This window comes from Prionailurus viverrinus, chromosome C2 (genome assembly GCF_022837055.1).
Source record: "Prionailurus viverrinus isolate Anna chromosome C2, UM_Priviv_1.0, whole genome shotgun sequence".
In the NCBI taxonomy this organism is placed as follows: domain Eukaryota; kingdom Metazoa; phylum Chordata; class Mammalia; order Carnivora; family Felidae; genus Prionailurus; species Prionailurus viverrinus.
The window spans coordinates 33,354,940-33,381,511 of NC_062569.1; positions in this window are offsets into that span (position 1 = coordinate 33,354,940).

The window sequence follows — 26,572 nt, forward strand, 5'->3', positions numbered from 1 at the left end:
TCTGTGTAAATGCCCCAATTCTTCCCCCCTCTCCTTTCCTTAAATTGTTTCCCTAATACATTAACATCATAATGCCAGTGTTTTCCTGGCACCTATTCTGGAAATTCCTTTGTCCCTTCCCCAGATCCACCTGCATCCCTTCAATCCCCACCCATATCCTTCAGGCTGTTCCTCTCTCATCTCTCTGTCCTTTGCTTTCCTGTGGCATCTTGGGTTAATCCCTGTCACAGCCCTGACCACATTCTTCTATCATTAGCTTACTATACATTCCTTCTGTTGCACTGTGCATTTCTTGAGTGGCGATTACTTGTCATTCAGTTCTCTGGCCCTAGGCCCTGATCCAGAGAGAAAGGTCAGTACTTACCAAGTAAAAGACCAAATGAACAAGCAAGTAAATGGAGTAATTCAACCAGCTATCTATGCTCAAATAGTCCTAACTAAGGTGTCAAATAATATTATCCCAACTGTGACCCCACAGAAAGTGAAAGGACACTGGAACAACATGTGTTGTCTAGGACTGGTCTCAGTAACTGGGAACAGATGGGCAACTCAGCCTTAGCCTATCTCATCCAGCCTGGTTCTCCCTCCTGTGTCACTGCGCACTGGGGAGTGAACCACTAGCACTACACTAGATTGTTTCTATCCTTGTCTTTGATACTGAGCACTTGGGGTACCAAGGTGGGCCTGACACTTGGGTTAGAGGTCAGGATTAGAGATAATAATTGGAGAGCCAGGCTCATTCACCTAGCGGGGTGAAATGAAGCTACAGAAAAGGATGAGATCCAGAAGACAGGGTGTCAGTTGCGATGACAGAGGCTCAAATTCAGACACTTGGACACAGGACACACTTGGAGAGAAGATAATGGGGTTGAGCGGAAGCCTAACTACACTGTCTCACCTATGTTGCCTCATGTAATCCTCACAAGATGAAGCCCTGTGAGATAATGAGTAATGTTATATATTCCTTCTTTATAGATGAGCAAATTAAGGCACAAAGCAAAAGTGACTTCTTCCTAGGTCAAAAGTCAGAAAGTGCCAGAACAAGGATCCAAAGTAATTTGGGCTGACTCTGAAGCTCATGATCCTAACCAAGATAGGAATTCAAGGAAGAGAGAAGGAGGATTAGAAAGAAGGGGGTGTCCAACACTGTCATATGCTCTAAGGAGCTAAGCACAATAGAGAAGTAGAAGAGGTCATTCATCTGACAACTGGGAGATTATCCATGATCTTTCAGTGGTCATATCACAGGAGATTAATATAATGAATCAATAGGGAGCAAATGGAGATAAGAACTCACTAAATGACAATTATATAGAGTTGTAACTTCATAAAGTACTATATATACTTATAAATATATATTTCTACATCATAACTATATATATGTACATATGTACATATATATGTACATATGTATATCTATACCTATATATGTAACATACTTCAGCTAAATTACCTAGCTTAATGGTAAGATTTTGTTGAACAATTCTTAATTTTTTTTCTGCCATACATTGACAAATTGGAAATTGCAATAAAAAGTAGTGAACTGTGAGCAATATGAGGGCAGAAGCCATGTGTCTTTTTCACTGCTGTATTCTGAATTTAGCACTATACCCAGATATCCAATATATGATGAATTAATAAATGAAGCATGATTTCTTGTTTATGCAATGTTTTTAGACAAGCACAACAAATATGTTTGAGAAACTAAAGGTGAGTGCCCCTTCCTCTAGATGGAAAAAAATGACTCTAATAGGTGAAGACAGGCAAAGTCTCTGTCCCCAGTTCCTCTTCCAAGAAAATCAGCCTCGACCCCAGTCAGAGGTCCACATGAATTTGCAGAAAGTTGAATCTTCCCAGGAACAGATTTTTCCCACCTCCCTCCCACCTTTCCCTATCCAATGGAACAGAAGAGAGAATCACAGGAAAAATAAGTTTTCTTAAAAATGCAAGCATTTGGGGGTGCCTGAGTGGCTCAGTCAGGTAAGTGTCCAACTTCGGCTCAGATTGTGATCTCACAGTTTGTTTGTTCCAGCCCCGCATCAGGCTCTGTGCTGACAGCTCAGAGACTGGAGCCTTCTTCAAATTCTTTGTCTCCCTCTCTCTCTGCCCCTCCCCCTCTCACACTCTCTGTCTCTCTCTCTTAAAAATAAATAAACATTTAAAAAGCTAGTTTTAAATGCAGGTATTTGGAAGTGGATGTGCTTTTATAAAATTTACATTATAAATATAATTTTATAACTATATATTAATTATAATAATTATATTAAATATCTAAATTTTTATAATTTATAATCATATTTTATGTTATATATTATACATATATTATATAAATATATATAATACATAATTTTATAATTTTAAATAAATAATTTATATTATATTTAATTATTTAATATTATCTAAATATTATAAAAGCAAAGCAGTGTTCCTTTTTTTTTTTTAACCCCATACAAATTCTTATTGACTAGGACATAACTGGTGAAAAGAATTCTGTCATATACAGATGCAGCATAATGTGGTCACATTCCAGTTCTAATAACCAAACCACTGGGTTTGAATCCAAAACTTGGAAATGAGACAAAAGGATAATTATATCTGTTTTTTATATGGCACTGGAGCATCATCTAACAGGCCCACTGGAGGACTATTTTTTTAATGATTATTTATTTTTGAGAGAGAGAGAGAGCAAGAGAGGGGCAGAGAGAGAGGGAGACAGAGGATCTGAAGCAGGCTCTGCGATCTCAGCACAGAGCCCAATGCAGGGTTCAAACCCACTAACCAAACTGTGAGATCATAACCAAAGCCAAAGTCAGATGCTTAACCACCCAGGCACCCCTGGAGGACTATTTAATTTGTTTTTTTTTTTAATGTATTAAAGACCCAGAATCTCTCTGGTTATCTGTTAATTTATAAATTCTTGTCAAGAGATGTAAACAGTTTCTGTACTATAGGAAAGATAACTCCAAAGGTTGTAGTTTTATTGCCCTATAAGACATTACCCAGTTTTGTCTCCAATTTAGCAAACCTACCTCAGTATGTCTTTCCCGACTGATAATATAAATATCTCTTCTCCAAATGCTCTTTGAACTGCCTTAACTATCCTGTTAGTCCCCTCATTAATGAGTCAAATTTTGATATATATCTACTTTATCTTTATATGAGATGTTTTAAGTATTTTTTTCATATATATTTTGACCTTAACTGTGTAACTTTAGATATGTTAAATCTATGGGTCTCAGTTTCCATATCTATAAAATTAAAATAATATTAGTATGTACCTCAGAGGGTAATTATAAAAATTAAATTAGTTAATAATAAGAAAATAAAGGAAAATTAAACTATTGGAACTCCACCAAAATAAAAAGGTTTTGCACAGCAAATGAAACCATCAACAAAACAAAAAGAGCATACTGAATGGAAGAAGATATTTGTAAATGATATTTCTGATAAGGGATTATATCCAAAATATAAAAAGAATTCATATAAGACCAAAAACGCAATACATTCCAATTAAGAAATGGGAGGACCTGAACAGACATTTTCCAAAGAAGACATACAGACGGCCAACAGACACATGAAAAGATGTTCAACATCACTCATAATCAGGGAAATGCAAGTCAAAACCACAATGGGATATTAGAATGGCTAATACCAAAAAGACAAGAAATAACAAGTATTGCTAAGGATGTGGAGAAAAGGGAACCTTTGTGCACTATTGGTGGGAAGGTAAATTGGTGCAATCAATGGAAAACAGTATGGAGGTTCCTCAAAAAATTAAAAATAGAAACACCATATGATCCAGTAATTCCACTATTGGTTACTTACCCAAAGAAAATGAGAACACTAATTTGAAAAGATATATACACCCCTATGTTTACTACAAAATTAGTTATAATAGCCAAGATATGGAAGCAACTCAAGTGTTCATCCATAGATGAATGGGTAAAGAAGTTGTAATGTGTATGCATATGCACACAATGGAATATTACTTAGCCATAAAAAAGAATGAGATCTTGCCATTTGCAACAACATGGATGCATCTAGAGGGTACAATGCTAAGTGAAATAAGTCAGTCAGATAAAGACAAATACCATATGATTTAACTCATATGTGGGACTTAAGGAACAAAACAAATGAACAAAGGAAAAAAGAGACAAACAAAAAACCAAACTCTTAAATACAGAGAACTGATGATTTAGGGGGTGGGTATTGGGGGGGACAGGTGAAATAGGTGAAGGGGATTAAGAGTACACTTATTATGACCAGCACTGAGTACTGTATAGAACTGTTGAATCACTGGGTTGGGGCACTGGGTGGCTCAGGTGGCTAATCATCTGACTTGATTTCAGCTCAGGTCATGATCTCATACTTGATAAGGAGAAGCCCATCAGGCTCTGTGTTGACACATGGAGTCTGCTTGAGATTCTCTCTCTCCCTCTGTCTCTACCCACCCTCCCAAAATAAATAAAAATAAACTTAAAAAAAGAATTGTTGAATCATTATATTGTGCACCTGAAACTAATGTAACATGGTGTGTTAATTATACTTCAATTAAAAAAAAGAAATTAGTACTTACAAAGTACTTTGAACTATGCTTGGAAGAAAATAAATGCTATATAGGTGTTTGTTAAGTTAACTTAAGTAAAAGGCTTTAGAAGTCACTTTTCAGCATTCACACTAGATCATAATGTGGGATATTACCTGTTCCTCTTCTTGGGTCTTTGTGTCACTAACAACCACAAGTAGAGATCTGAGCCATCCTAGAACAAGGGTAGAGAAGTGCCAAGCATGGGGATGACCCAGATTTCAATGGGGGAAAGGGTGGTACATGTCTAAGGTGACTATCCAAATTTCCTAGTCTACCATGGGGCCTATTCAGGGCAAGGATCTGTTATAACCTTTCTTATAAGGCAGGATACATTTAATTTTTAGAATGGAAATTATGCTACTGTCATTTTGCAGATGAGGACAAAGATAAAGAGTTACCTGAATCTATACAAGAGCACTCACACTGATTATGATGGAGTAAAGGTGAGAGTACTGGTCCAATGGGGCAAGTCTACTTCCACAAGGAACTTCAGGTCCTGGCCAAAATGTCAGGAATTACAAAAGATATTATAAGGAGGAAGGGAGGGGAAGGAAGGAAGATGGGGAAGTAAAAGAGGTAAACTTCTCTAACTTTCCTATTTCATTATTTTGCCAAAGGGTGGATTCATGAATACAACTCAATAAGATTCACAGAGTGTTCAATTACAAAAGTGAGGTCTTGTGTGCTATTTCATCTCCTAATGAAGATGACGTACTCTTTAGCTGACCTCGTGCAAATATCCTAAGCTCTTGCTTCAATGATACAGCCCCTAAGGTGTTCAACAAACTCCTTTTTCAGAATATAGCTCTCTTTTAGTAGTCTTTTCAAGATTACTCTTGCCTGGTCACTTCCCAAGGCATCCTTGCAGCCCATAAGGAACTTCACTAAGCTTTGGCCACCAGTGAGTGAAGTGGTTTCAACTCCCTCAACTGTTCTCTTGCTCTCTCTCTCTCTCTCTCTCTCTAGGTAGTCTTCCCTTTCTTTTTTCTGGAAAGCGGTTTCCAGGCCCCTTGACCTTCGGGTGACATATGAGGGTCTTCCAAGAATCCTCTCAAGCCACACTCTGCCAACAGCAAAGGGAGTGAAAAGAAGGTCTCTCCTTTTCAGAACCTAATCTCCCTAAGTCATTCTTTTGAGTTGCTCCTCACTGGGTTGAGGAAGGAACAAGCACTCCTAACCCTCTCTTCTGCATCCTCTCTGCCTACAAATTCCATGATTCTTCCTTAATGTACTTTCTAAGCTTCTATTATATAGGCTGTTGGAGGAGATGGTTACCAGATCACTTTGGCCACCACCTGGAAAGCCTTTTCAGACCTCTTAAAATAGATTACCCATATGTCAACTACACTTAAACAATTAAAAAAATTTATATATATATATGTGTGTGTATAGATATATCTATCTATCTATATATAGATAGATACATATATATAGATAGATAGATATGCGCCATTTTTCCCAGCTTTGTCAACCAAAAAGGTCACCCTGCCAGTCTCATTTCCTATCCTTACCACACCCTGCAAAATACACATCTTTTATAGGTAAGGAAACATGTTCAGAGACTTTCCCAAGACCACTCAACTTGCAACTGATGGAGCTTTGATTTGAACCTGAGATGCCTGACTGTAGAACTGATACCTTTTACACTACGCTTCAAAATGTTCTGGCTCACAAATTAAATCAATAAAAGCGCTTTTTTTTTTCATTTTCAAAATAAAATATTGGATACCCCTCCAATGAGCTGCACAGGACTGCTTTGAGTCCTGTTGCCAGAGAGATATAGTATCCACAGTCATACTGTCAAATTGTTGGAACAAAAACAAACAAAATATTATCTGCCAAGTAATACAGCAGCAGATTAAGGGCAATCATTTCTGTTCTTTTCACAGCATCTGTATAAGTAAGATATTGAGAATATTAACCTTCATTCTATAAGCCTCCATCCAGAAAGTTGCCTCGTGTTTGTCCTCACTCTCTTGCTCTGCCTCCCATGAACAAGTGTGGTTACATGTCAGTGGGGTCTTTAGAAACTAGAGGAGGCACTCCAAGGACACAAAGGTATTGTGACTCCCATGTTTCCATTACAGCAGCTCAGGGGGCCCACAAGAAATTCACACATCTTCTCCCCAAGCTCTAAGAGTCTGACCACTCCAACTACAGCTCTTTCTCCTCATCCAGACATCCCAGACCACTCTGGTCAGCCTCATACTTATCCTTCCAAACCAAGTCCAATATCTTTCACCCCTAAGTGTTCTTCTGCCATCATGCCCTTTCTATATGAATGGTATCCCAAAACTGGCTACATAACTTGTGGGGCCTTGTGCAAAATGAAAATATAGGATGCCTTGTTCACAAACCATTAAGAATTTCATGACAGCAATAACAGAGCATTAAACAAAGTGTGAGGCCCTGTGTGACTTTAATTAAGATCTTCAACTGCCCTGTTACTGGTGTTTATTGCCTTGCTATGCATTACTCCCTCTTCACTGTGAATAACTTGAGAGAAGAGAATGTGCCTTGATTTTGTGTCCTGGTACTAGGCCCATAGGCTTTCGATAAGGGTTGAATTAATGAAAAAAAGAGCAAAAAGAATGTCACTTGACACTTCAAGGTCACTCTGCCTTTGGAGAACAGAAGGAGCAGTACAATCCACCTGGATGTTTGCTGGGACAGGGCCCTGTTAATGGGACATGAAGCATGCCCATGAAGCCAGTCCTGGGAACCTCTATCCACCAATCACTCACACCAGAAATTAAGATTTCTCAACTCTTCCCTCTGCCCTCCCCATGCCCTTAACTCTCACACATATAATAAACTACTACATTCTGCCAATTCTAGCTCCTTAAAAGTACTCAAATCTGGCTCCTTTCTGTTCTGTCAATAGCTCACTCCAGGCCTGAATCATTCTTTACTTGGTGTATTAGTCAGGATAAGGAGCTGAGTTGCTGTAATAGAGAGACTCAACAATTCAGTGATCAGAGTTTGGAGCCAGATTTATCTCACTCCAAAGCACAGGTCCTTAACCTATAAGGGTATTTCAATGAAGTTGAAAAGTTCTTAGAAGTAGAAATAGAAGAGGGTATTATTCAGGGCTCTTTTGGATGCGAGTGATAATGACTCAAACTACAGAAAGGAGGGGAGGAATGGATTGGTCCCCATACCTGGATAATGCAAAGGATAGTTATTTTCAGGAGCCAGTGACATCCAGGGCTTCAAACAATGTTATTGGGGAGCCAACCCTTGACTCTGCTTTTCTCTATTGGCCTCATTCTTTTCTACTGCAAATGGCTTTTTTCAGGTAGCAATGGAAGACAAAATACAAGCAGCTCTGGTTCACATGATTCAAAACCTGGTCCTCATCTTTGCCATTTTAGATACTTAATTTGACCAGAACCAGGAGTTGATGAGCTTCAGGGAAGTCAATTATGCCAGTCTGGAGGCACTTGTGTTGCACATAAGCTATAGGTCATGTCCACCCCTCTGACTGAGCAGTGGTCCCTAATGCTCTCCTGTAAGTGTGAGCATACTTCCCCTATAGACATTCCCCTGACTCCCAATTACTGGCAGACTTCCAGGCAGGTTACTCTGCTCTTTGCATTCTCTTAAGAGCAGGCTACTCTGCTCTTTGCATGAACTTACAATGTCAGAGACCCATGACACTCCTGCTCATTTATTCATTCATTTAACCCTATGGAAAGCCTAGTGTATAAGGCACATTCTCTGTTCTCAAGTTGCTCACAGTGTAGTGGGGAAAACTAGTGAAAAAACAATAAACTCCACTATAGAGCAGTTGAAGGTCTTAATAAAGTTTCATAGAAGGTATAGTGGAGAATGCCCAATATCATGGGGTCCTTGGTGGTTATAACATTTACTATACTGAGTTATATATCACCATGTGTTCATCTTTTTAAATAAGTGAGGGTAAGAATATAAGTTGGAGGGATTCTTTCCAACATTTCCTTAACACCCCCTAAATTCAAAGCTCTATAATAGAGGTAAGGGAAACACACAGATGGTTAAACTCATGTTCTTACAGGGAGATGATCCAGAGGAGTGGATTCCTAAAAAGTTAGCTGAGACTTCTTAAGAACTGGAATGTTGTATCTAAAGACCAAAATTCCCTCCTACTGACTCCTAAAAGAATGGAGCTTGAGCCAGTAAACTCATTACCCTTCTCTGCCCTGCAATTGAATAGACAAATAACTCTTTAGTTAGTCATTATGCTCTAATCAGAGTAATTTCCATACAAGGGGGTGGATTGAGTTTGTTCCCCAATTGTGACATTTGTGAAATTCAACCACAAGTCCGCTTATTAATGGTAATTAGTGGTCTATAAATAAAGCACAATCCTTTAGATACAGAAACCAAGCCATGAGCTTGTTTGAAATGTAAACAAGATATTCATGAATTTGCTAATTCCAATTCCCTGTTTGGCCTTTGGCCAATCTTCATTCCCTGAAAGTGGCCACTGATTGAAATGTTACATGTCCTCTGATGATGAGTTCTGGGGGGGGTCAAAATCCAGGATTTGTGGATTTATAACCCAGAAGCCTGGTACCTTCTTTCACACATTTACTCAAATATTTATTGAGTCTCTGCAGTGTTTGGATCTGTGGGTTATCCAAATAGGAATATAGCACAGTGCCAGGGAGGTAAGAATCTAAATTCTGTTAGATGTGGACCCAAATATTAGGGATGCCCAAGTGGGACCACAGAAATGGCCCAGGTATCTTTAAAGGCTGAGGGGTAGCAGGGAGCCTTCCCTTTAGGAAGAGATGTCTGAGAGGGGATGGATTGAAAAAAGTGGGAGGGATTTTTGTCAGTAGGTTTAAAGTATAAAGAGAGGAAAATTTTTCTAAAAAAAAAAAAAGTAGATATCAACAACTTAAAAAAAGATTTTTAATGTTTATTCTTGAAAGAGAGAGACAGAGAGAGACAGAGACAGAACATGAGTATGGGAGGGGCCGAGAGAGAGGGAGACACAGAATCTGAAGCAGGCTCCAGGCTCTGAGCTGTCAGCACAGTGCCCAACACGGGGCTCGAACTCACAGACCATGAGATCATGATCTGAGCCAAAGTCGGCCACTTAACCAACTGAGCCACCCAAGTACCCCTGATAACAACAACTTATAGCATAAAAATTGAGCATTATAAAATACCCAATTTATAACTGGGGAGATTTTTACATAAATGTCCATATTCCTAACTTCTTTTGTAAGTCAGGAGATCCAAGAGCACTAAGACCACCCTGCATTTCATCTGACAACTAGAAACTGAGTCTAGGTTTCAAAATTCCCCATAGACATTAATCTTTGGGATTTAGACACATAAGAAATTAGAATTCCTGAAAGTTCTTTGAAATTCCTCCAAATCATAAGGTGTTCTCAAAATATCTTCCAAATTCTTCAAAATCATAACTTATTATTGTGGATATTATAAACCATTTTGTTTAATACTAAATATGAAGCTTAGCAGTATTTACAATTAAATGTAGGCTACAATAAACACTGGAAAACACCAGGGAATATCACTGGTGATATTCAAATAGATCTCCTAGCAAGGTTGCTAACACTACATAGAATCATATGTCAAAATTGTCAATTTAAGGACTGACTTTCCTTCCAAACTTGTTCTTTTTTAGAACACCATTCATAGGACTTGTATTAAGTATACTATTCCTATAAATGTAATATTTATTTGCAAAACTGACTCACTGAAAGCAGCAGACCAGGACACAAACACACCTAACCTTCAATTCGCATATCTGGGTTTCTTGCTTTGTTTTCAACTTGACATCAGTGGATTCATTTGAACCAAGGATGTCTCCATGTTGACTACTAAACTTTAATTCTTGCTGAAATATTATAAGACTTTTTCTTTTTTTCCTTATTTCTTGATTGATTTTTCTTAGGATTCAGGGTTTTGAGAGACATACACATTTTCTAAGAAATGCTGGGAAAGAATACCTGCATGGAAACACTAGCTGGATATGATGAGCTCCCGTGACCCCCTCGGGATGCGTGCTGTCTAATTCTCCAAAGTCTACAACAGCTTTTCTTTTTTCTCCCCTAAATTGAGACAAGTGTTAGATACCATTTTTCATTTTCCCTTCAATTATAAGGTCTGCCTGTCCCCTAAACATATTTCAGCCTTGCCTCTGGGCTTGGGGGGATGAAGGCCAGGGACATTTGAAGGGACACTGGCAAGAGCAGCACCTGCTTTGGGTCTAGATTATGGGGAAATGTTGCTGAAACATCATTAGATAGCAAGCTAAGAAGTCTGTTTTATCCCATGGGAAGCCACCAAAGCTTTTAAAGAAGGATGACATCACCAAAGCCACACTTTAGGAAGGTGAATCTGGTGCCAGCATAAGACAGTCTCAAAGGCCATGGACTGAAGGCAAGAGGGTCATGATGGGGGTCTCCTGAAGGAAGAAATGAGAACTTGAAACAAAGCACAGGAAATGAGAACTGAAACTAGATGCAGAAAGGAAGGGATGGACACCAGGTACGTGTGACAGACACTTGGTAGAAGACACTTGGCCACTCACTGGAAGGCAGTGCCGAGAGAGTAGGCTCTGAGGTTTTAAATCTATACGGTCTGAGCCATCCAGCTTGTCCAAGAATGAGGACATCAGGGGAAGGAGTAGCAAGGCCACAGCAGAATAAGGGTCCAGCTGCCCAGGGTCCCACGGAAGTATGTTCACAGGCAGAGGGATGAGCACGATATCCTTTTTCCCCACCTCTGCCCCTTTATACAACTCTCAACTTTCAGTGGGCACCAGCTTTGCATATGCCAGCCACAGGAAGGGAGATAAACCTTGTTTCAAAAAAAAGATTCTTCCAATGGCTTAAAATTGTGTTTTGTTGGTTTTTTTTCCCTTAATACAGACTCTGTTCCAGCTGGGGGAAAAGACAGGACTCTCTTCACACTGCAAGGAGTTGCCTTGACAAGATTTTTGTATAAAACTTCAGCCAGTGTGCTGCCCTCCACACCCCATCGCCAGGGCCCACAACACTCTGCTTGCTGCCTGGGCTGCTCTCTGAGTGTTCCCCCACCCTCCCCAGCCACGAGTAAATCAGGCCTTCCCACCGCCCAAGCTGCAGCTGCCCATTACCTAGGAGAGTTAATAAGAAATTCACCTTCCCTCCCTGGCACAAATGAATTCCAGTCAGTTCATTCTCACAGGAAATACATTTTAAAATGGAAATTAAACAAAACAATTGCTAGGAAAGGTAATAATGTGTCGCCCCTGAATTCTGCCTCTGAGAGGAATATATTACCATTCCCAAGATCGTGGCAGGCTTAGAGAACCCCCTCTGGACCCCAGGCCTTTGCAGTGGTGGGAAAGGCAGGCCCCGTGCCTCCGTGTCCATTCTCTGGTACCCCATCAGGCTGTTAAGTGGGTCTCAAAAGCACATATCTACTCCTCAAAATGCACATGTAGGTAAGGGCCTCTGCACTCACTTCAGAATTCACCGTGGCCTGGAGTCGCAATGTCTTTGTCCCCAGGACTGTTTCCACCCCAATCAAGACACTGTGTGCTCTAACACAGTGATTAAGAGAAAGACTTGTGGTGGATATAGGCTCTTCCATCTACTACCTGTGTGACCTTGGGCAAATTACTTAAACACTCTAAGCTTTGGTTCCTTATCTGTTAAATAGGATAAAAAAAAAAAATTAAAAAAAAAAAAAACTCTGCCTCGTAGGATTACTGTGAAAGCAAATAAATTAATGCTTGCAAAGCCCAGTGCCTCCCAGATCATAAGTGCTCAATAAATGTCAGCTTTTATTATTATCCTATTTTTTAAAGGTCTTCAGGGGTGAGATAGATATTCTACAACTTAAAGCAGGTCCCGCGCGATTTATTGTTTAGAAGTGTATATTCTGTTGAAACAGTTAATGTGTTTTTTTAAAAGGCATTTTAGCTTTAAGCAAAATGTACAGTTAGAAATCTGAGTCAGGAGCTTAATAACAAAATTCAGTACCACATTTGTTGAATAGTTTAGATCCCATCAACTAGAAAAATCACAAAATTCTGAATTAAAACATTACTACAGGCAGGGTGCCTGGATGGCTCAGTCGGTTTAGCGTCCGACTTCAGCTCAGGTCATGATCTCAGGTTGGTGCGTTGGAGCCCAGTGTTGGGCTCTGTGCTGACAGCTCAGAGCCTGGAGCCTGCTTCAGATTCTATGTTTCCCTCTCTCTCTGCCATTCCCCTGCTTGTGCTCTGTCTTTCTCTCTCTCTCAAAAATAAATAAAATAATAAAATAATAAAAATAAATATAAAATATAAAAATAATAAAAAATAAAATAAAATAAAAATAAAAATAAATTTTTTTAATGTTTATTTTTGAGAGAGAGAGAGAGTCACAGCATGACTGGGGGAGAGACGGAGAGAGAGGGAGACACAGAACCCCGGGGCTCGAACTCACCAACCAGGAGATCATGACGTGAGCTGAAGTCGGACGCTTAACTGACTGAGCCACCCTGGCAACCACCAAAATTTTTTTGAATAAAAAAAAAACATTACTACAGGTGGCTCCAGGCTATATACATGCAAATGCATGGGCAAGATGGTTCTTTTTTTGCCAGAGGAGAAAACCAGGGGTAGTACTTATAAAAAGAGACAAAGACTACAGTAAAATAGCTAGCTAGAAATGCCTAGAAGGCAACCTAACTCCTGCCCTTTTATTCATACAAGGTAACTGAAGAATATTGAAATAGTAGAAAGACTCTTCAAAAGGATTTGGATGTCAGACTTCCCCTGTGTCCCAAAGTGCCAACCTGTGAGAGTTGTTATTCTGGGAGGGGAGTTTCATTTCAGTATGAAACTTAACCTCGAAAGAAAGAATCAGGTTAATTTGAGAAGGCAGATTTAAGTAAGAGCTAGATGAAACCATGAACTTCGACGTTAGCTTATCTGCACTTTGTGAGGGAATATTATGCATCCAGTAAAACTGATGCAGACTTGGTGGTGTGGCAAGACACATGCAAATTTTCTGAAGGGCAATTCAACAACATAGATCTAAGTTCTTTGTACAGTTTTAGATCTTTTTATAGAACAGTTCCATGTCTATTAATTTTAAGAAAATAATCCTGACGGTGTGTGAAGAGAGAAGTACCATGATATTAACACACATTATCAGTGTGTTGTTCATAGTAGTTAAAATTTGTCTCCCAATTAGGTAATGAATATTAAAACATTTTAGGAACTGCTTAGCTGTGCATAGATGTACTTTTATTGCTATTATTTACTGAATTTTCTCCAGTCATGTCCTACCTTGTGTTTGTTCTTGCTCATTTCTACCAATCGCCAGGCATGGAGGCATTTTAACACAATGGTTAAGAGCCCAAGCTCTGAGGAGGGCGCCTGGGTGGCCCAGTCAGTTAAGTGTCCAACACTCTATTTTGGCTCAGGTCGTGATCTCACAGTTTGTGAGTTCAAGCTCCACTTGGGATTTGACCTTGGGATTCTCTCTTTTCCTTTGGATTCTTTCTCTTCCTTTCTCTCTGCCCCTCCCCTGTTCTTTCTCTTTCTCTCTCAAAATAAGTAAATAAATAAATAAATTTTTTTAATTTTTTTTTCAACGTTTATTTATTTTTGGGACAGAGAGAGACAGAGCATGAACGGGCGAGGGGCAGAGAGAGAGGGAGACACAGAATTGGAAACAGGCTCCAGGCTCTGAGCCATCAGCCCAGAGCCTGACGCGGGGCTCGAACTCACGACTGCGAGATCGTGACCTGGCTGAAGTCGGACGCTTAACCGACTGCGCCACCAGGTGCCCCAATAAAATTTTTTTTTAAATGTTTTAAAGAGCTCAAGCTCCGGGGTCAAGTGGCCATGGGTTTGAATCTTGCCTTTGCTATTTATGCTGAATTGTTTGATGCCTGTTTTTTAACTTAATTTCTTCACCTGCAAAATGGGAATGATGATAATACCTACCTCATAATGTTATAAAGAAGATTGAATGAGTTAATTTAATATCAATTACATGGATTAGTGCCTAATATTTAGTATGCTTTCAGTAAATGTTAACTAGTACCAGTAGAGCTGATTTCTAGCATTATTGCACCAAATACATTTGAACTCTAAATCCATGAGCTCTCAATTAATATTTAGCCAAATAATTTGTGAAATCATCAGGAACATGAGCACAGACATACCTGTCACTCTTAACTACAACCCTAATGACTCTTTGGTGCTTAGACTAATGCTTTAGAATTGGTTACACTTGACAGGAAATCCAATATGACACCCCTCTCCCCAGTCCCATATCTTCTTTAGAAAGCTCAACCTGCAGAACAACCTCAGGCATTCCTTAGACACAAAAGACTCAAGCCTGGTAACTGCAAAGCATGGACAGCCAAGGGACAGCATACTTAGCCTGTCCCTTCTACAAACCTTCTTCTGGACCAAATTCTGGAAATAAACATCAATCTTTTAGATTTAGCCAGAATTCTTCCTGCCCATTTAGCCCATGCTGTTTTAAAATTTTCTATATTGGTTATCAACAATTAGTTGGTAGGTTACACATTAAAATTTCAGGCTTTTCTGGAAATATCAGAAGAGTTGGCCACACTGGGCCCACATGCCTAAAAATCTTTGGAAGCTGGGTAACAACTGCCCCCTCCAGGCAGGGCATGGGATCTCCAGTTTGCCACAGCCCCAACCCACCCATTTCACTCATCTGTATTTCCTGCCTAGCCCTGCAGACCCTTGGTTTTCTGTCCCTGCTCCACTGCTCCATAGCATGCGTGCACATGTCTATGTGCATGCATGCATGTGTGTGTGTGCGTGCATGTGTGTGTGTATACACACATGCCTATGCTAAACTAGGGTGTGAGTTGGAAGATATTTGCTGGGAATCTCTTAAGACTCAGGAATATAGAGGTGGCTCTAGCAGCATCAATGGAGGTGTTCTTATTTAAGCAGGATGTTTGGGGCAGCAGGGTTCCTGAGCACTATTTAGAGGTTATGTGTATGTGGGCCAGGCTATAGGCAGCTCCACAGGGCTGGCTAGAAGTTACAGAATTCCTGCACTGTCCCCTGTCAGCAAAGTGCTGAGACAACAAACTTAACCTCTCTGTCCAGCATGAGCCTATCAACCATGGTTATTAAATCCCACAAAAGGGAAAAGAGGAGAAGTGAATAGGACTGAAAGAAAAAGCACTTTCCCCATTTGGATAGCTGTGCAGAACAGGAGCTGCTGGAGAAAGGCAGGGAGTGTAATTGCTGGCCTGAAAGAAAAAGAAAAACTATAAAAGGAAAGAAAGAAAGAGGGGGGGAAATTGATAATGAACAATTTATCCTCAGAGCTAACAGTTAATTAATTCTGAAAATATCTGTCAGGCTAATAGAAGTGGGGGGGGGAGGGCTATGCCACATACACAATTAATAAAATAATAATAACAAAAAAGGAAAGAAAAAAGATTTTTTAAAGGTGTTACTATCTTCTTACAGGCTGGGCCCTTGGCTTCCCAATGTCATTTTCAACACAATTTTTTTTCCCCTCCGTCTCTTTTCAGAAATTGTTCTCATGAATGATTTATATATGTCTAGTTATCTGGAGTGATTTCTATGGACCCCGGCGCATTGCTGCATAATTGTTAATTTTAACGCCATAATAGCTTCAGATGGAGGAAGAGATTAGGCATTTATTGCACAATTAAATGAAACATACTTGAGAATCACAAAGGGTTCCGTAATTATTTCAGACCATTAATAAAATGGGCATTAAATTATATGGGACACAAAAGGGAAAGGAAATAGATTTTCATTACAGCAATAGAAGCTGAGAGTAGTAATAGATCCTTGTTGAATTATCTTTCTCTCTCTCTCTCTCTGAAATTAATTGTTGCCCAGCTTATTTCAAAGCAAAATAAAGGAGGGAAAAAAAGTGTTTTAAAGAACCTCTGATGAAAGGGCTTTGTTTGATGGGGACAATAGCCAGTGATACACTCCAAAAAACAAGGTAATCTTTGATTCTGGCTCCTTGCCTTTGGTTCTGAAGACTTTAAAGGCAGTTTTTCAGCAGCGTGGGGTTTCCCCACCCCTAGCCAGCTTCCAACACGTGAGGATCCAGGTGTGAGAGAGAAGAATGGGGAGGTCAAGAAAGGGTGAGTCACTGGCTTCTCTCTCCAACCACTCCTGATGGGAGAACTCAGAACACTGCACACAATCCCACATGGTTTGACAACATTAAGACCATCCAGCCTGAACTTCTTGAAAGGAAATAAAAGTAGAAGGAAAATATGCTTCATTCATTGCAGAATTCATTCAACATGCACTGATCTTCAAAATGACATTATGAGCTAAGTACTATTGTTATCGTCCTAATTTTACAGATGAGGAAACCAAAACTTGGAATGATTGAGGAAACTGCCCAAGGCCCCACCCACTAAGGGGATGAGAGGAAGTCATGATTTTAAGGCAAAAAAAACAAAAAACAAAAAAAAAACAAAAAAAAAAAACAGTGTCCCTAAAACTACTCTTGTTCTAATGCAGGAAGATAGAGACACACGCAGAAAAATTTGATACCATGTCATTTACTCCTGGACAAATAAGCCATACTCAGACACTAGCACACAACTACCATTGCAGCTGCAAAAAAAAAAAAAAAAAAAATGCAGTGAGATGAAAGACTTCCTCATCTCTTCCTTTCCTTTAATGATATCATGTCATCCCAACAGAATTCAAGCAAATGCTCCTACCATTACCTAAATGTGGTCTACCTTTGTCCTTTGGGGACCCTGTGAGCAGGATCCCTGCCCAATTCTGTGTGAAAAATAATGACAAAATGAAAAGAGGAAGCTAGGGTCTCTGGAGTGGCCACATCTTCTTGACCCTCCCTTTAATCCACGTAGGCTGCCTCCACTAAGGAGTAATGACCATGAGGAAACCAGTGTGGCCACTGCTTTAAACTACAGGCACTAGGGTGAGGCATAAAGTTTTTAGCTACCTTAAAAACAACAGCAGGTCTTAAGCAACCAAGAGGCTCCTGCCTTGGACACTGTACTATTACTTCAAGCTTCAGGGTGTTACTGTGGTATCCAGTCACCTATGTGCCTAGCTTTACCTGAAACCTGATGGAGCTCAAACTCGGAGTCCAGAGCCACAGGCTGAATGTCTTTGTCCTTACTCTGCTTCCCAACTTTGCAGAACCTGCCCAAGATGCCCACACACACCAGCATTTTATTTCTAAAGCTTCAATTGTTGTGCCCCAGACCAGGATCTTGTAACACTTAAGAGGAGCTCCAGTTTTTAAAACTCAGATATGAGAGCCCCCATGATTCCACTATCAAAACAGAGAGCTTACAATGGGGACCAGATATCAGGAGAATAGAGAACACTCTCCTTTAGGAGAAATTCACCCAGAAGTAGCAGGAACCACTCAGAAAGGGAGGCCCTTTCTGCAGTTGCCCTGAAAAACCACCTAGATGTCAACATCATGCAGAAGGTCAAGTTAGGAAGGATACATACCAAATTGAATGACTGAGAGCCATAGAAGCATAAGACCAAAAACTCTATGGATTTCTCTTATTGACAAGATAAGCCATTTATAAAGTAATGTTTCATCTGCCAACTCTTCCACAATTTGTGTATTAACAAGACCTCTATATTTTCTATTAAGAGGAATAATCTTCAAGCCAGTGGTAAGAAAAACTGAATTCTAAGAGATATGGGGATAGTATGAGAAAACTTTCAGATCCAAATGAAATACATAGGAAGACCTTAAGAAAAGAGAAGCAAATGCCCAACAATTTCACCAATTGATAATTTTTATGGTATCATGGAGAACAGGAAAGTTATCTAGAGATTAGAGATGGCCAAAATAGTCTCAATTTCAACTAAGAAGGTAGATTCTGGAAACTGTAAATCATTGATTTTGAAATGATTTTTCCCTGGCTTTCATCCACACACAAAAGTTCTAAATTTATATTTAGCTTGAAAATAAACTAATAAAGAAGAAATGGTTTATTAAATGAAAAAGTTTAAGGCAAGAGACTTCCCTTCTAACAGCCTGTAAAACCAGAAATTCTAAAATGCCTTCCCATTTTAACTTGACTAGGTCCTGAATATGTTACAACAAGCACATAAACATATAAATGCACTCAAAATAAGAAAAAAATATATCTAAAGTCAATATAAAACAGCATAAGCTGAAATTTAAAGACAAAAACAACCCATAAGTGATGACCAGAAGGAAAATTTTGTGAAGGCCTAAGGAAAATTGCCAATTCAGAAACCAATCCCTTGGGGATTAATTACTGTGCAGGGAAATGAAAGAATAAACCTTTGGCTCAAGAAAATGTGGGAAATATGTCCAAGTCTCTCACATGATGCCAAAACCCTTGAAAAGAGTGACATCACTGATGAAATAAGGGGTAAAATTACCTACCTGCCAACCAAAGGAAGCCTGGAAGAACTCTGCTCTGATGGTTCCATGTAGATAATAACAATAGCAGCAACAATAACAACAATCATGATAATTATACTAGTCTCTCCAGAAAATTTGCTACCCTAGGCTCTCACACTCAGATCCGGAGTTCAAATGTATAGTATCTATAGGTCAGCAACCCTCTCAGTCTAGAAATTAAAATGTCAAAATTTATAAAACTCTGTTGCACCTGGTAAAAATAAAGGAAACATTCTTTAATTCCTCAGGATTCACACAGATTAAGTTGGACCAAACATGAACTGACAATTAAAAATGAAAAAAAAAAAATCACACAAAGAAATGAGTCACTATGAGGGAGATTCAGCAAAAAATAACAAACCATAAATTTAGACATCCCTCCACACAAGTACTTCAGTTATTGAAATTTCGGTTACAGCTTATAAAGTAACTCTGTATGAAGCATTTTTGCTTTTGTTTTATTTTTTACTTTAAAGAGAAAGAGAGAGTGCCAGCAGAGTAGAAGGACAAAGGAAGAGAGAGAATCTTAAGCTTGCTCTACACTCAGTGTGGAGCCCTATGTAGGGCTCAATCCCACAACCCTGGGATCTTGATCTGAGCCGAAATCAACAGCTGGATGCTGAACTGACTGAGCCACCCAGATGCCTCAAAGTGTTTTTTAAAAAGGGGATAGAATACTACTTGGCAATGAGAAAGAATGAAATCTGGCCATTTGTAGCAATGTGGATGGAACTGCTAAGTGAAATAAGTCAGGCAGAGAAAGACAGATACCATATGTTTTCACTCATATGTGGATCCTGAGAAACTTAACAAAAGACCAGTGGGGAAGGGAAGGAGGGGGGAAGTTATAGAGAGGGAAGGAGGCAAACCATGAGAGACTCTTAAATACTGAGAACAAACTGAGGGTTGATGGGGGTGGGGGAGAGGAGAACGTGGGTGATGGGCACTGAGGAGGGCACCTGTTGGGATGAGCACTGGGTGTTGTATGGAAACCAATCTGAAAATAAATTACATATAAAAAATAAATAAATAAAAAATAAATAAAAAGGAGATAGAAATGTTAAATTATCAAAGAAAAGAAACTATAAAAATGATTTGATAAAGGAATTGAATAAAACCTTAATATTTAAATATAATCAATTTGAAAACTCACTGGATTGATTGCAAAGCAGTTATACAGGGCTGAAAAGAAAGTGAATTGGGGGTGTCTGGGTGGCTTAGTCAGTTAAATGTCCAACTTCAGCTCATGTCATGATCTCACAGTTCGTGAGTTCAAGCCCCACATCAGGCTGCTCACTGCTATCAGCCCAGAGCCTACTTCAGATCCTCTGTCCCTCCCTCTCTCTCTGCCCCTTCCCTGCTTACATCCCCCCAATGCCCCTTCCCCACTCACACTTTCTCAAAAAAAAATAAACATTAAAAAAAGAAAATGAATTGGAAGATAGATGTAAAAAAAAATTACCCAGATTGCAGCACAGAGAAACAAAGGAAGTAGAACTTATAAAAGAGAGGTTAAGCAATATGGAGGAGAGAACATATGTAACCAGAGTTTCAGAATAAGAAAACAGAATGGTAAAAAGGTAAAAATCAAAGACATAAATTTCCCAGACCACCTATAAAACATGAATCTATAGACACAGGAAGCCCAACATATACCAAGGCATATAAATAAAAAGTTCACATTTACATACATTATAGTAAACTTCTAAAACACCAAAGATAAAGAGGACATATTAAAAGCAGCAACAGAAAAAGACAGATCTCCTTCAAAAGAATGACTGTTAGATGAGCAGAAGACGCTTAAACATCAACAATTAACACAGCAGTAGAATGATACTTCAATATGCTCAAAAAAACCATTTATCAATCTAGAAATGAATACCCAGAAAAACCACTTCCACAATGAGAACCAAATAAAGACATTTTCAAATAAAAACATTTTGAAAAAACATTTTCAAATTCATGCCTAAGCATGGCTTTCTTTTTGTTTTTATGGCTTATTATATGTTGGGTTTCCTATATCTGTAGATTCATATCTAATTTTTATTCACTTGAGGCTGATCTCCCATTTTTCTGTGGCTACTTTTAAAATGTTCTCTTTATCTTTGATGTTTTGTAATTTAACTAGCAAGTGAAAGAGGAAGAAAGACCTGACATGTAAGAGGAGATGTTGAGTAAATAAATTAGTTAATATGTAAATAAACCTAAACAAGTACTGAATCTATGCAATAATGATGGCAATGATGATGTTTAATTTGTAAGGTTGAGAAAAAGCATGAAACATAGTTAAATATTGAACATAAACAGCCTACATGTCAGGAATGGGTGATCAGAGTTATTCTTCTAAGTACTAGGAGAATAGTATAAAATATAAATGGAGTACTTGTAGCTTTCAAACCAATGGAGAGGAAAAGAATGTGGGAGGGATACCTTCATTGAACCAAAAGAAGGCAAACAAGAAAAGAAGGAAGGAAATAGGATGGGAAAGACAAATGGAAAAAAAAAACACTAAATAGTATTGGAGAAATTGTCAAGGATCATGAAGTCTGAAATTGTATCCTACTTACAAACTGGTAAGTTAGCCTGCCACAGTTTTCTTGGATTCCAGTAGAAGACATGTGACTCCTGAGTCAAAGACAAGAGATGACTTACTATCCAGAGCAGTAGCAGTAGCCAGTGTATCAGCAATTTTGTGCCTATTCCCAAAACCAGAACTCCCACAGCATGATGTCAAGTGACACTTGCACATGAAGTAGGTTGTGTCACAGGACAGGAACCCTAAGCCTATGAAACCTGAGTGTTTTATGATTGATATTAATCATTCTTGCTTTTTATTCTGGAGAGAGAAACCATTTCCGTCCTCCAAAGATGTAAGTAAAACTGTCCTTTGTTCTAAAGGGAAACACTCTCTATCTTCTGAGGTTGTTCACTACACAAATATCCTTGAAAAGATAATTTGGAACAAAAAGCACTCAATGCCTCTTTTGAAATATATGTAGAAACAGGAGAGATTGACTTAGAATTGTCTCCAAGCAGAAATAAGTCCAAATATATTAGTAATCACAAAACATATTTCTCAATTAAATACAGAGATTATCACACTAACCAGAAAAAAAACTTACCAGTATAATTTACAAGAGAAGAATCATAATACATATGACTCACAAGACTGAAAGTAAAAAGATGGGAAAGAGCATTACGAGAAAATTCAAAACAAAAGTCAGAGTAGTTATAACAATACCAAATGAAATAGATGTTAACACAAAAAAATTTTATGAGGATCATATATCACCACATAATAATCAAAGGTTTGATTTAGCAGGAAGATATAACAATTCTAATCATACATCTTCCTAGAAAAATATGCTCAAATTATATAAATCAAAAAGTGGTAAAACCATAAAAAGAAATTGACAAATACACTATCATAGTTACAGATTTTGTCACATAAAATAAAGAGAAGTCAAGCAGATTAAAACATCTGTAAGTATATAAGAGATACAAATTACCCAATTAATAAAATTAACATTAGAATTATTAAAAGAATAGGACATTGGTGTAAATACGGCCAAATATACAAACAGAGTAAAAGAGAGAACTCAAAAAACAGACCAATGCATACCTTAAAACTTGGTATATTAGGGACAACCACTAGGGAAAGGAAGGACTACTTAGTAAATTCAATCCCTATCTACACACACACAAAACTCAAAGTAAATTAATGATGAAAAACTTTAAAACTTTTAGAAAAAGTATAGGGAAAATGTATGACTTCCTTTTTAGTTCATGAAGCTACAGCCATGATTTGTCACTAATCATCTGTATATCTGTCTTTTATCTATACTATTACATGTCTATAAGAAGTCTAGAGAGTAGAAGATGGATATAGGTTTCACAATTGTGTCTTTCAATGTGGCCTGGAAAGCCACTGAATAAAGGTCTCAATAGACTGGCATTCTTTTAAAGACAAAATTTGCCTTGGATCACCATCAAAAACTATTAAGAATATTTCTCAGTCTACTCTGAGTATGAGAATTTGGCTTTGAGAGAGCTCTTCCTTCCATACACTTTACCCTGCAAAGGGCTGATGACTTCTTGAGTTAGAAGTCAGGATCAGCTTGACCTAGTGTCAAACCAATGATCAGCCATGTCTGTCAGCAAACTGTGCTACTTCCTGGAAGAACTTTGTCTTATGTATTCTCATTCTTGCATCTATCTTTCTACATGTCATAACTTCACCAAGGATAATTTGCAGTTGCAGCAGCAACTCAAACTATTCACTAGAGAGGTTCTGTGGTACAGCCACAAGAATGGCTCAGATCTCCCTTTGAGAGAGAACCTCTGAAGGGAATGCAGTCAATTTATCTGCCCCATTTTCAAGATCTACCACATTCCCCAGGTAGGTTCTAGCCAATACTTACCAATATAGGGTTACTAAATGTGGGACATTCCTGTCCAGCATAGGACTCCTCTAACAGGCAATCTTTGCTCTGGGACTCTTCTACAGCTTGGCTGACATTTTCTTAGAGCTGCACTGTGGGCTGAGGCTCCTTATACCCAAAATTTTCCACTCCTCCTCCCTCCTTTCACAGGTATCAAACTTACATAGCAGTCTGAAGGCTCTCCCTATCTCCTGCTCTCCCTTTACCTTTGAAGGAATTTCAGTTTTGCTATCTGCTTCTCAGAAGACCCAGAATGAAATAGGTGCCTTGGAACAAGAAGGGAAGAAACCCTATGAGGAAATTCCCTTCTTTGCCTGACAAAAAGACTTATCAATTCAATATAAAAATCACCCTCCTTAGGGAATTAATAAGTAATAGCTTTTATTCATATGGCCTTCATGGAATTATCAAGGTCCTAAATTGCTTAAACCAGCCATAGTCTCAATCCCTCCGTCCCTTCTTCCTTCCCTGGCTCTCTCCCCCATTGCCTTATAGTGTGTGTGTGTGTGTGTGTGTGTGTGTGTGTGTGTGTGTGTGTGTGAAAATATATTTTCCTGTATCTAAGCCTCCTTTAGTAACCTGTAGTGTTTTCCATATCAGTTTATAACCAGTCCCTTTCACTTCCTTTTTTTAATTCTTTTTCGTGCTTCCTTGAGAAACTTTGAAGATCAAAGAGTCTTTTAGAAATTGTTCTGTTCTGTTCAACTCTAAGAACATCTAATCCAGATAAACATATCTAATATAAAATAGGAATAAATAAGATTACAAGGTCTCTTAAAATCTAATGTGGTAACTTCTCTTCTTATTGACTTTTAAAGAGGGGAAATGATAAATTAAATACTAATATAAATTTGAAAAAAAAACTCAAGAGTTTGCTAAAGAAAAAAATTTAAATCTAATATTTTGTTTATTTTGTCTCTTCCAAGGAAAAATTTTCTATTTCTCTTGTAGCTCTAATAAATAATAAAAAGTTTATGGGGTGCCTGGGTGGCTCAGTAGGTTAAGCTTCCAACTTCGGCTCAGGTCACGACCTCAGTTTGTGGGTTTAAGCACCACATCAGGCTCTGTGCTGACAGCTCAGAGCTTGGAGCCTGCTTCAGATTCTGTGTCTGCCTCTCTCTCTGCTTCTCCCCAGCTCACACTCTGTTTCTCTCTCTCAAAAAGAAACAAACTGGAAAAAAAGTTTACCTATAAATTAAGTTGATGGCCTTGGTTACTAGTTTATAAGCTAAGAGAGATAATCAGAGTTTCTAAACATGATTTAAAAAATCTTTATGAGGCACCTGGGCGGCTCACTCAGTTGAGCATCTGACTTCAGTTCAGGTCATGATCTCACAGTCCATGGGTTCAAGCCCCACATTGAGCTCTGTGTTGACAGCTCAGAGCCTGGAGCCTGCTTTGGATTCTGTATCTCCCTCTCTCTCTGCCCCTCCCCTGCTGATGCTGTGTCTCATACTGTCTCTCAAAAAATAAAATAAAATGTTAAAAAATATTTTAAGAAGATTCTTTAAAATTTGCTTTATAAAATGAAATATATTAAAATTGTACTAGAAAAAGTAACAGTTTTATCAAGACGTTTTGTACAAATTAGACTAATTTAATAATTTTCATTTAAACCTAACTCTATATTCTCCCTGTTTTTACCAGTTCATAAAAAAAAGTAAGTACAATATTCTAGTTTGCACAAGGCACAATTTTCTCATGATTAAAATTTTCTAAATTTCCTATATTGATTTTGTGAGTGAAAATTATTACAAATTGTTTAAGACTATAAAAATTTGTTAAATTAAATAAAGTTGCAGTAGTAGTGTTAACACTTTTAAAAACTTTATGCTACTAAAACTTTTTAATGTTACAAATTGTAATAACTTAATGTTTAACTCAAACCTGTAATTTTCATATCCTTGTTTAAGATCTCAAATTGATATTACTTTTTAAATTGATAAATAACATCTGAATTCCTGGACAATATAATTTTCATTTACCTGTATTCTTTTTCTACATCATAAAGTAGGTATCAATTAATATATTAAAAAGAATTCACACATATCCTTGAGTTTTATTAACATTCATATTCCACTTTTGAAGAAATACAAAAGAATGAATGTGCTAGTAAGGAGATATGTGTGAATTCTTTGGATGTATTTCTGTTCATCAAGAAAAAGGAAAGAATAATCTTGTCGAGTAAGAGTTGGCTGGTTGTACCAAAACATGAAAGAACATCATAAAGATGAAGGAAATGAACTTTACTTTCCTGGGTTTCAAATACCTATAAATAGTGAGGTTTAAGGAAAAAATAAAATGTGTAAAAACATTGAAAAAGTGCGTTAAATGTGACGAATTCATCAAACAGAAAGGTGTAGGAATTTTCTTTACTGCAAATCATCAGAAGGATGATTTGAACATTCTGTATATTGAAATGATGAAATGAGTCTGTGCCCAGATAATATACATCCCTTTTGTCACTACAATATTTGTTAACTACAACTATTTGTTACTTCTGACATACTCTTCAAATACTTTTGAAAAAAGTTTGTTAATTTTGAAAAGGGTTAAGGTCCTAATAATTATTATTACCTACTACTGTTTTTTACTAAGTTTATACACATTTAATGTTGTTAAAAATTCCTGAAGTATTAATTATATTATCAGGAAGTGCCCCTCTTGTCTCTGTAATATTCCCTGTCCTGAGGGAATTTTGTCTGATACAAATACCACTCCAACTTTATTATTTAGGGCCTGCCTAGTATATCTTCTTCCATGTTATTTCTTTTAACCCATTTGTGTCATCTTTGTATTTAAAATGTGTCTTTTATTCAAAAAATAATATAACAACAAATAAATAAAACATGTCTTTTTCATAGAATATACTTGGCTTTTGCTTATTTTAATCTAGTCTAACAATCTCTGTCTTTTGATTGGAATATTTAGCCCATTTATACCTAATATAACTATTGCTATAGTTGTATTTAGGTCTGTCATTTTGCTATTTTCTATTTGTCTTGTTTATTTTTTCTTCCTGATCCTCCTTTCCTGCATTCTTTTATGTTAATCAAATGTTTTCTAACATTGCATTTATTTTTTATTGACTTTAAAGCTATATTAATTTGTATTATTTTATG